Below are 13,345 nucleotides of genomic sequence, written 5' to 3' on the forward strand. Positions count from 1 at the left end.
ACGTCCTACCAGCGAAGGCCAGATCATTACGAGCAGACCAGATGGACCACACACCGAGTGTCAGATCAACAAAAAACCACACCTAATACTCTCTATCTCTCTCTCTCTCTCTCTCCTCTCTCTCTCTCTCTCTCTCTCTCTCTCCCCTAGGAAACACGCAACAACCCTCAATAAGACCCAACAAATAACTAGGAAGGACAAACTCCCAATCAAAGCATCTAAAAATATTGTACCAAACTGACGCAACCCCACAGGTCCCAAAGGTGACTAACAGTCTCCGTCTCCACACCACAAAACACATAAAATGAAGTCTCTCAATCTCTCAGCACACAATGTCTTAAGAGGTTCATTCTAGTAAGAATCCTATCAAGACACCAACATTGGACGATGCTTAACTCTTCCAGACCAAAGCCAGGATATGAGATAGACCAGCCGCTTTGGTATCCGCTCCTAGATGAACGCCAGAGATATCACAATACACAGTTTTATCCTAGTAAATCCTGTCAGCACTATACTTTCAAGACCAAGAGTCAGGATCCTCGTAATGGGGATGCCCCTCCAGCACCCTTAGAAACTCCTCCAAAAGGTTGGCCTCCCAAACAAAAGGCATTATTCTCCATCTCAGCTCCCAAGCCCACCTATCACCTACCCAAGAGGACAGAGACCTAAAAAAAGAAGATTGTTGGGTAGAGATCTGGAATAGTCTAGAAAATCTCTTCCTCGGCGAGGCATGCCCCACCGACACATCACTGTTAGGCACCGCCTCCGGCTCTAGCAGTGAAACACCTTTCCACCAGGCAGAGGAAGACCTGACCCTCTCACTCCCTTCCCTAGTGGACCCAACCCGATCCAATTGATGCCTTTTTCACAGGTGATTGATGTCTTCCTCAATTCTTGTACATGTGTTGATAGGTGGAAATGTAGCGATATCTTGATGATATTAATAATATATATATATATATATATATACACACACACACACACACACACACAGTGGCGGAGCTAGAAAAAAAAAGTTAGGGTGGGCCACTAAAATTAATTATAATATATAAAGAAAAATTAAAGTTGTAATAAACATTAAATACGTAGTTGAAATGATAAAGTTTGACTAAAAAGTTAGGGTGGATACTTAAATAATTACATACTTAATAACTATTATAAATTATGAAACTTTTTTTGTACATTACAACCGTTAACTGAGAGAATTTTTAGTCGACATGACAATATACAAGATATTTGAAACCCACAAATTCGAAGTTCTATAAGCCTCCGCTAATATGCCAAGTATAAGCATCACAAAAATCACGTATGCCACTTTTGAAGCGCGGAAAACTATAACCGTTGAAAAATTGTTTAAAGTCTCGCAAAATAGACCTATAATTGAATTATTTAAATTTTTCGAGTGGGCCACTACACCACTTTGCGGGAATTTAGATCAACCGAAACCTAAAACCGACACAAAATTGTATAAAATTTTGCAAAATAGACCTATAGTGGTTAATTTTTAAATTTTTCCGGGTGGGCCGTGGCCCACCCCAGCCCATGAAGGACTCCGCCACTGTATATATACATATTATAGGTAAGCAATTAAATTGGAGTGAAAAGAAATTATAGCAAATTGGAGTGAAAGGAATTAACAGCAAACTGCTGGGATTTGAAATTTAAAGGAAAATATTTAGCAGAGCTATATTATAAAATACGGCAGCAACGGAATTAACAGATTTTCTTTTTCTGGCTATGTAAATATAATCAACGCAAAAAGTCATCAGACAATTTCAGATAGAACAAAAGCAACTTTACAATCCTAACCGAATGACATGCAACTGAATCCATATTTAAGAAAGGATGAATATCGACAAATATATTGGTAAACAAAATCAAATGTATAGTCACAACAACAAAAAGAACAAACAATGAAAAACAAATTCATTCACTACCCATATGTTGATACAGCCCTAATGGTGAATAGAGACTCCCCTCTTACCTCTAGTTTTGCTAAACTGATGAATTCCTACGGTTGAATCTCTTCCTAAGCTCTTCTCTCTTTGCCTCCTTTGCCTCTTTTCTCCACAACCCTAGCTTTTCTTTTCAGATTACCTCTAGGTTTGTTACTAATAATTTCAGATTACTATCTCCACCTCTAGAGTTTGTTATTATTCTATTATAACTATTCGGCTCCACTATTTACACCTCCTTCTATTTATTTATTTAATTAAAACACTAATCAACTTACTTAAACCCCCGTTCTACTAATACGCATCTATTCTCTCATATTTGCTAAAAACATCCCTTGCCCCTTAATATCTCATAATCTTCTATTTTTCAACAATTCACTAGTTCATCTATTCACTAAATACCCATAATCCTACAACATATATTGAAAACATTAAATAGACAATTCCTAATAATATTAATATTACTAATAAATATTATATAACAATAATATCAATAAATTAATATTTAAAAATTGGGGTGTTACAGTTACCGCAATTTACATATCTGTTCCTCAAATTGGTATGGCTTGCGTGTGTCGGGATCATTTTGAAGGAAAGGAATAACAGATTTTTTAATCACAAGGCAATGGTTCCTAATCAATTAATAGACAAGGTAAAAATGCTATCTTTCCAGTGGCTGAAGGCGGGTCTCATTACTTTTGCGTTCAGCTATCATGACTGGTGGAGGCACCCTTTATCTTGTATGGGTCTGATGCTATAATTAGTGTATGTTTTCCTTTGTAATTTCGAGCAGTCTTAATATGAGTTATCTGTGACTGTTTTTGTACAAACTTTTGGGTGATTCTCTTTTGCACGCCTTGTGCTAGATGAATCACTTTTGTTGATATAATATATTGCATATTGGCTTCTTCATAAACAAAATTCATATGTCCTAAAGAAAGGGTTCCTTCAAAAAAAAAATTACATGGTCGAGAACATCAAAACACATCAAGCCACATAGTAGATAAATTGAATATTAGGGTTAACATGACCATCTTTCAATTTATAATTGGATATCAAAAGTATATATATAAAGTAAGGTTTTTTTAAGGCACGTGTCACTTTTTTTTTTTGAAGAAGCTAAAATGAAATATATTACTGCAGACTGGAAATTTCAGCACAAGAAGTGCAAAAACCCAGCTGAAAGAGTATCAAATTACAACCTCATAACAAAAGGTAACAAAATAACAAGATCAAATGACAAAACCCCCCATTACAGATAAATACCCAGACAAGGTAAAGGGTTCAACCACCACAAATGATAGGAAAAAGCAAAGTTAGGACAGTTCGCTTTCAGCCACCAGTATGATTGAAGTTTAATTTTATCTAGTAATTGATGTAACGGGACCTCTTTTTGATGAAAGACCCGAGCGTTTCTTTCTATCCAAATTACCCACACACAAGAAAGCCATATGAGATTAAAAGCTGAGCGGTTGCTTTTGGAAAACCCGCCTAAGGTGCCAAATTGATACAAATGATCTGACACATGATCAGGAAACACTAAGTGGTACCTGAGCCAGTGAGAAATACCATACCACAGTTTACCAAAAAAATCTCAAGAGAAGAACAAGTGTTTTGCGTCTTCCATCATGCCACATCCACCCACACAAAGCTGAGCATTTGGTTGTAAAATTTGTCTTTTAACTAAATTGTCTGTTGTTGGTAACCTATTACGCATCAGACGCCAAGCAAAGAGACTGACTTTTAAAGGCACTTCCTTATTCCAAATTTCAGTTATGTGATCAGCTGTCAAGTTGTTATTTGTTGATGAGAACAAGTGGTTATAAGCCACGTGTCACTTCCACATTCATTCTCAATATTTTTATTATTTTTTCTATTTTTTAAAACCAATATTTTATTTGGCATAAATATCTCAACAAATATTTGATCTTATCCACTCAATATTTCATTTAGATTTTTATTGAATGTCTAATATTTTATGTAACAGAAATATCTCAACAAACTGCTTATAATACTTTCAACAAAGTTTACGTATATGATCTTATTTTATGATTAAAAGGCTCCAATTGGTTTGTTTTTTTATTTTAGGAAAATAAGCTTCCATTAGTTATTAAGTAATCTTTTAATTAGCACCGTATCATTCAATTAGTTTTTCTTTTTTTAAAAAAAAAGTGGCTTCGATTAGTTTTTTTTTTGGGCAAAGGCTTCGATTAGTTATTATGTTATCTTTTAGCAACATATTTTAATGCAAATGTTAATTATAAATAAAAGAATTTTTGTTAATCACATATTCACATATTTTGAGCATAAATGGAATCCCCAAACCTTCTTTTCATCTAATCTTTTTTCTTCTTCAGGTTTGTGAAATACCAATTCTATTATTTCTCTTACATATACTTTGATATCTATATTTCAACCACTTTCTAATGCTACTTTTCAATATAAAATGTTTCATTTTTTTATTTTATTTTATTTTTGAAGACAACTTTTCAAACATCTTAAACACTTCTACTGATGTTTATTGTTTACACACACGCGCGCGCGCTTACAATACCTTGATTCAATTTTGATTCCCAGTGAACCAATTCATAAATTTAATCATTTTGTTTTTTATTTTTCTTTTCCAAAAATTATGGCTACAAAATTTAACTCCATTGATGACGTCAATCAATCAATAATATATAAATAAAGTAAGGTATTTTATGTCACTTTTCGACTCCATGTTTATTCTCAATTTTTTTTATTAATCTTCTATTTTTACGTGAAGATTTAATTTTGCATAGATATCTCAACAAATTTTTTCTTTTCATCAAAAAGATTTTCTTCTTCTTTTTATTTAGCATATACCTCTCTCTCTTAACAAACTACATACATTACATTGATATTTTCCAGTAAATATATTTACTTCTTTATCTGATTAAATAATAATTTTTTCGTACAATTATTGAAAGTATAATTTAATTTTATCATAATTTATTTCAATATTTTTTTTTATTTTTTTTCATATTCAATATTTTTGTCTCTTTCACGTTTATTTTTTATTTACTTTTTTTTCATATTCAATAATTTTGTCGCTTTCACATTTGTTTTGAATATTTTTTATTTTTGAAAAATATTTATTTTAATTTGATATAAATATACCAATGTACATTTGTTTTAATGTTATTTTTTTAAACATGCCAAAATGGATCAATAGATTACCACAAGTGATTCATCTCGCACAAGGCATGCAAAAGATAATCACTCAAAATAAATTACAATGTTTTTATAATAATATGTTTTTTATTCAAATAAATTTATTATTTTTTGAATTTTCTAAATATTTTATTCATTATTTTTATGTAACATAATTATCTCAACAGACTAAACATATTATATATTTTTGTTTTTTTTTTGTTATATCTTATCTTTTAAAATCTAATTTTTATATTGCTTAAATTATTTCTTACTTCTTTTTATTTCAGCATCATATTCCAATTGAAACTTTAACTATAAAATTTCAACTACTCACATATTTTTAGGACTATAATATTAAGGGATTTTCACTAAACAACTACTCACATAATTCTTCAGGTTTGACAAATATCACTTCTATAAAAAAAAAATCATACACTTTTTCATATACTATATAGCTTTTTTTTTGCCGAAACTTTATTAACATTATTCACACTAAATATAAAATATGGAGGCTCAAGATTAGGATCAGTAAAGAATGCCGAATTTCAAAGAGATCACATATATTTAATCGATGTGGTTTTTATAAATGATAGAACATGCATCAATTTTTTTTTCTTCGTGAACTTTTACTATCATGATTTCAAATTAACTTATTTATTTTTCTATGCTAATATTTATTTAATTTTGTTGTTGGTGATATTTTAGGGATCAAAATTCAATGCACTGTGTGAAGCGGCAATGTTACAAAATATCAATCTATGTTATTATAAAAAAAAAAAGGTTTAATTGCAATGCGGCAATGTTACAAAATATCAATCTATGTTATTATAAAAAAAAAGGTTTAATTGCAATTTTGGTCCCCCTTTTTTCACTTTTTTGCAGAATTGGTCCCCCTATTTTAAAATTCGACAGTTATGGTCCCTTTATCATATTTTTGAACTATAAAAATGTGATGTGATAAATTTTAAATGTCGTAGAATATGATATGAAGATAGAAAAAGACCAACATCAATGAAATTCTAACAAAATTCCCTTAAAAACTTCATTTAAAGCATATCATATGACAATATTTTAGACAAAATATGTGATAGAAGGACCAAAGTTGTCGAATTTTAAAATAGGTGACCAATTTTGCAAAATGACTAAAATAGGGGGACCAAAACTCTAATTAAGCCTAAAAAAAAATATCAATCTACGTTGATTGAATATTGATGTAATATGTTATGAGATGAAAAGTACCTTAATTTCTAATAACAACCATAAATTTAAACCGACTTCCCATGAATATAGAATATTTATAAAACTATAACCATTGTGAAGCCGTATAATTTTTTAAAAAAATTTAATTTATATGTCTTTTGTCTATTTATTCGTTATACTTTTTTTTTTTGGTAACCATGGTATAGGTTCACAAATTCCACCATCATTAGAGATGACTAATCTTCGTCAAGAATCGGTGGGTCACAAAAGGTGGGTTCTTCCCTTTCAATCGATCTTTTTCTTGTACGCATGCGGCATGAAACAAACTCATGACCACATGTTTAAAGGGGCCCAAAACTCTTACCCCTTTGGACTAATTCATTAATTTTGTTACACTTTTTATTCTTTTTTGGACATTCATCTCACCATTTATATTTATTTTTAAGATATTATTATTAGTTTTTTGAAGGAAGATATTATTATAATTGTAAATTTAAATAAATTAAATTTAATATACTTACACGTGCATTCGTGCACACAAACTTATTTAATATCTAATCCGGGCAAAGTCGGGCCACAATAAAAAGAGCAAACAAATTTCTCTATATTAATATTATATTTTGATGTTATTAACAAAGATAAGAATTGTATATCATATTTGTTATTATATTATTGTTGTCATTTTTATTTTTTTTTAAGCCAAAGGAAGCTTGCTAAAGACGCAAGGCCCTAAAAGATATATATAAAATCAAAAAGATGATACAAAAGAGGGGGGACAAATGATGAGTCATAGATTAGTCTAATTTAATGCATTATTTAGTTTAGCTTTATTAAAGATTTAGTTTTATTTTATTGCATTTTATTTCCTTTTAGAATATTTTACTTTAAATTGCTTTTTATTTTATTTTAGGAATGAATATATGGTGGAAGGTGCCTTGGAGCTAAAGAAAGAGGACTGGAGCAAATACAGCGCAAGAATACGAAGATACGGGGCAAAAATACAAATCCCCCTTACCAGAAGCTTGGCACGGCCCGTGCCAACATGTGACACGGCCGTGCCCGTCCCCAGAGTCCACTTTTGCTGCTTTTCTTCAAGCCCAAGTTACCTTGTTGCAGCTTTACCGTTTTATCCTTTTAGTTGCTTAGTTTCTAAGTCGATTGTAAAGCTATAAATAGAGTAGCTCTCCACCATAAACATGCACCTTACTTTTGCTTAGAATATTTCTATTTTCAATAAAAGTCTTTATTTCTTTACTTTCTTTCTCGCAATTTTACTTCACCGTTATTTTCTCTCTTCTTCCCCCATGTCTACGATGAACATGAGTGAGTAGACTTCTTCGTCTTGGGATTGTTGGGGAGTCTAATGACATAATCCTAAACAAGCCAAGCTTATACCCTAATTTTATGTAACCATAATTTCTAATCTAGATTCACCGTCTTAACGTGGATTAACAATTATCAAACTGTGGAAGCGAAAGCGGAGGGTTTGATAATCGTTAATCCATCATCCCAAACATCAATTCATAAAACGAGAGCGGAGTTTTGATGTTGGAACAAGTGAATCTAGACAATAATTGCCAAACAGTGAAATAGTCTTTGCAATTACTGAGACGAGAGTAGTTTCAATCCTCTATGCATCTTCTAGTAATCAAGTCAGCAAAATAGGCTTGGTTGCTAGAAGTAAACTCTCACCGGACTTTCATCGGAAAGGTGAGGGGCTAAGGGAAACCGATCTTTAGAAATTAGTGTGTAAACCATGAAATTAGATGTTTAAGTCTTGTCTAGTGAAGGGTTTGTTATTATGACAAACCAATAATCCCAAGGCTCTTTATCATTATTGTTAATCACTTTCAGCAATCAAACCTCCTTTTACAAACTTTCTCCTCTTCTAATCATTCTTTAAAAAGTTAATTAAGTTGAACAACTCCCTAGCGGAACGATACTCTACTTACTACTATTACTTCGATAGGTCGTGCACTTGCGGTTTGGCCCTATCAACAAACAACCAAAACCCTCGCAGAATTAACAAAACTTAAAGTAAGGTAGCCCTATTCTATTTCTGGTGAAATCAACCCTAATTTGATTAGGAAGATTGTCCCACCAAAAATGAGTGTTCAAGCTTAAACCAATTGCAGCTAATATATCGGCACAATGATTGCCCTCTCTATATATATGAGTGACAAAGAAAGACATTGTTGAGGATAAGTGTATACAATTTTCCCATCTATTCTTGAGTTGCCAAGGAACAATAGACTTTGACTTGAATGCCAAGGTAACTAGCATAGAGTCAGTCTCAAGCCAAAGCTGATTCAAACCTTTCTGACGGGCCAGTTCTATAGCAAACATTGCTCCATTAAGCTCAGCCACCAAAAAGTTTGAAATTCCTAAATTATAAGCAAATGCTCCAAGAAATTCAGATTGACTATTTCTGAAAATTCCTCCACAGGATGCAGGGCCAGGATTTCCATTTGAAGCACCATCTATGTTACATTTGATCCAGTTGAATATTGGAGGTTACCATATCACTTCCTTAATTCTAGGAGCATTCCCATAATTGATCTTAACTGAAAAGGCTTTAAGGATGACAAAATCAGCAATAGAGGAATTCGCAGCACATTTAGAATTATTACCAGTCATTGCAGTTGCTGTAATGATAAGATTGATGACTGATATGTGGTTAACCTTCTTATCATTGAATCTAATTTGATTCCTACAAAACTAGATGGTGTTGAGGATGTTTATCACAGCTGACAATAAGACTACCTTGCAAAGAGGAGGCCAATTTCGATGGCATAACTGAATAGTATCTAGGATTGATGTAAAGCAGCATTGAAGATTGACAATTGAACTTAACCATTGTCAAATGGTTTTAGCAAAGCTACAATTGAGGAATAGATGATCAGTTGTTTCTTGTTCAAGGTTACATAGACTGCACATTGAAGGAGCTTGCCAACCTCTTAAGGAGAGGTTCTCATCAGTAGGTAACTTCTGGTGTAAGGTTCTCCAAACCATTAGGGACTTTGAGGGAGGTATGGAAATGTTCTAGATATCCTTTGCCCAAGAGACATGTTGGCCAGTATTACAATGATATTGATATGGTTCCTTGAAGGTTAACTCGCCATCATGGGACAATTTCCAAATAAACTGATCATCTTTGTCAACAACTGGAATAGTTATTTTGTGCACAATGTTCTGCAGATCTGGGAAAAGTTGAAGTAAACTTGAAGGGATGCTCCATGCAGAGTTGTTGATGAATGAACTGACTGGAGATTGTAGAAGTGAATGAGTGGCAGCAGGGATGTTAAACGTTGAGACCAAAGGGGCTCCATACCAACTGTCAGTCCAAAAATTGATGTCATTTCCATTTCCTAATAACCAAGATGAGTTGAGCATCACTTCAGCATATTTGTGTTTAATACTACTCCATATAGAAGATGAAATATGATAAGAAATGGGGTGTTGGTGCTGCATAACTTTGTTCCTTAAGAATTGAGCCCAAGGGAGATTTGACTGAGTCATTTCCCAGCATAACTTTAGATTAGCTCCTTCATTGATCTTAGATAGAGATCTGATACCCAACCCTCCTTCCTTAAAAGGAGTGCAAACCTTATGCGAAGCTACTGTTACTAATTTCCTTTTGTTCACATCACCGCTCCATATGAAATTCCTCATCCATCTCTCCATATCTTTGATTAATTGAACTGGCCAAGAATAGATTGTAATACAATGAAAAAGCATGCTATGTATCACACTTTTCACTAATTGTACTCTGTAACAGCCCGATTTTTCGTTAGATTTATTTTTAATTATTTTTATGTGTGTTTATATGTGCTCATATGTGATTATTTGCCTCTATGTGTATTTTTGTTGGGATTCGTAGAATTCGATGTTAGAAGGGTATTTTAGTCATTTTGGACTTAAGGGCATTTTGGTCATTTTGAGAGTAGGGGTAATTTAGTAATTTTGATAAGCATTATTTTGTTAGTGTTTAGTGAGAGCCACTATTATTTTACCAAGTTACTAAGGAGTGTAGTAATTGTTTTAGAACCGGTAAGTGACCGTTAATGTTACATTTTACCGTTAAGTGAGCAGTAACATTTTGAATTGATTTAATGAATGGGTTAGGCCCACTATGACATTGTGAGTTGAGCCCAATTATGTAGAGCCTATATAAACACTATTCTTTGAGAGAAATAGGGTTTACACCAACATTTTTCATTTTGAGAGAAGAGGTAGAGAGAGAAAGACAAAGGAAGAAAGGGTTTAAAGAAGGAAAGCTAGAGAGAGTTAGAGGAGGATAGAGATTCAAGTCTTTGGAGCTAAAGTGAGGCCTAGGCTTGATTTGGTGAAGAATTAAGGTAAGCGGGTTAGACTTTAATCATAATCCTTTAGTTTAATTTCTACCCTAATTCTTTGCATAATTGCTTATTTGGGTTAAGTGATTAATTTGATTTTAGTTGTAGAAATCCGTGCTTAATTTTGATGATAAGATGATATGCATGAATTGAATGATAATTGTGTTGTTGTTGTTGTTGAATTTGTATGTCAAAATGGGTATATATGAATATGATGTGTTTTCATATGAAATTGATGATGAATGGAGTTGTGGTTGTTGAATTGTGAATGAATTCATGTTAAAATGTTGTTGTTATCTTGGCATATGTTGTCGTTGAATTGATGCATTGGATATGAATTATGTTGAGTTGTTGTTGTTGAATTGTGTTGAATTGGAAGAGATGAATTGTTTTTGTTGTTGTTAAGACTTGTTGTTTTGACAAAAACCGTTTAAAATCAATTTCAAAACTTATCCAATTGCCGTGTAACAAGCGAGCTCATCGTGTTAGAGCCTCAGGTTATGCCTCTGATCATTTTTTATAATTGGGGGTTTCAAATATTTAATTTTGAGGCAAAAATGGCGAAAACCTGTGGCCGAAACACGCAAAAACGAGCGTTAAGGAACGCTGCGCCTGAGCTAGGGCGGTAGGCGCCCATAGTCAGAGATCTAGCGCTAGGCGCTGCACCTCTGGCGCCAGGCGCCCAGGACAGGGCAACACGCTTGTTGCTCCGTGTTCGGGTGCTTGTGGGCAGTCGTGTGGGGGCCCGTGGCGACCGTTTGAAGGTGTATTTTTACTGTTTTCAATCACTTTACTACTGGAACATGATTGGCTTTGTCGAAACCTTAATTTTTCCAAATGGTTTGAAACTTGGATTTGTGTCGTTTCGGTTTTTCGAAAAATGTTGGAAAGTGATCTTTTTTGAACATAAAGGATTGCAAGCTTAGTCTACAGCTCATATAGACTTAGGCAAGGCTTGTAAAGTTGGTGCAATGTCTTAATCATGCCAAACTTGATTTTCGGGTGGGATCATGGAATTTGTAAACTTGGTATTTTCTCATACGAACTTAGGCTAATCTTTGAACTAATGCTTGATAGTTTGTAAGTGGCCTAGGCTCATGTTTATATGAATGTTTAAGATTGAATTGTGAGTTTTCATAACTTAAACAAGTTGTTTTGTTTTGAAAAATGCCAAGGTTGGCCGTTTTTACAATATGATAGATGAACTTTGTTGAACATGGTTTTAAAAGTCGATTACCTTATAAATCTTTCATGGATAGTTTTATATGATTTATTGAGGATATGTGGATGATTGTTGATGGTTGAAAGTGATGTTTATCATGAAAGTGTTTTATTGTTCCACTTTACTTGATTTATGAAAGTATATGGAAATGTGGAGAAATATTCTGAGTTGATGTTGTGGTATGTTGATTCATTATGATGACTCTTATTTGAATTGTGTTTGTTGAATGTGTGGACATGAATACTTGATGATGCAAATGTTGTTGAGCTAGTCAATGTAATTGGAGGTGTACTTTTACATTGTCGTTGATAGTTGTTATGTTGAAGTTGTGCATTATCGAGTCGTTGTTGTATGTCCATGCATCATAATCATATTGAGTCATATGTTGAAATGTAAAAGAAGGTGTACTTTTACATAGGTGAATTGTAAGAGGAGGTGTACTCTTACATATGATGTTTTTGTTGCATCATGGGTGACGACCTGGAGGAGATTTGGTACCACATGCATATATGTGTCGAGTATAGGTGCATTGCATATTGAAATGTTATCTTGTTGTGATATGTGAATGATGTTTGTTGGTGATAAGTGTGTTTGATGCATACATGCTTGTGACATTTGGAATTGATTGGTTGATGAATTGTGTCATAATTAAATATGTGACTTGTTGAATTTGTGCATTGGTGAAATTTGGTGAATGTTCAGATTGTGTAGATTGGTGTATATGTACATTGGTGAATTTTGTTGACGGTTGTGAATAATTGAATTATGCTCTAATTGCATGTTTTACTTGCTTGTGTTTATACACTTGGTGAATCAATTTGATGATAACTATTTTGATAATAATGATGAGGTGAGAATTTTATATGTATATACATATGATGTGGTGATTTATTTGATAATGATGATTGCTTGCTTATACCTTGAAATGAGGAATTGTACTTGTTGAGTTAAGTATGCTAAATGAAGAATAAGGTGAGTCATCCTTTCATTGATTGATGTTGATGAATGATGAGCTTATGTCGATGACTTGACTAGAGATTGAATATGTTTGCTATGCTATGTTAGTAATGTGATAGCTTGAGGTGTATGGAATGGGGGATAATAATCATCTGATGCTAGTATTCTAGGAGGGATGATTATGTATATGTGTTATCCATGAATCCTTGAATGCTTATGTCTGTTTATGTTGATTATGATTAATGTAAAGCTTACCCCCAGTGGTTTTTGCCGCCTACCTGTCTGTATGGATGGGTAGACTTTGTGCAGGATTAGTTGGCTTTCGGTGAGTTGCTTGATGCTTTGCTTGGATAGCGGGAGCTAATCTCCGTTGTCGGTTGTTGAGTCTTAGGTTTAGGCTCTGATTAGGTGTCTTTTGTCTTTGGATTTATGTATCATTTATGTTGAGGAGTTTTATCCATTGTCGGATTTCGGAGATT

The sequence above is a fragment of the Medicago sativa genome, chromosome 2 (genome assembly GCF_051527215.1).
Source record: "Medicago sativa cultivar Bolivia chromosome 2, Bolivia_mono, whole genome shotgun sequence".
Taxonomy (NCBI): Eukaryota; Viridiplantae; Streptophyta; class Magnoliopsida; order Fabales; family Fabaceae; genus Medicago; species Medicago sativa.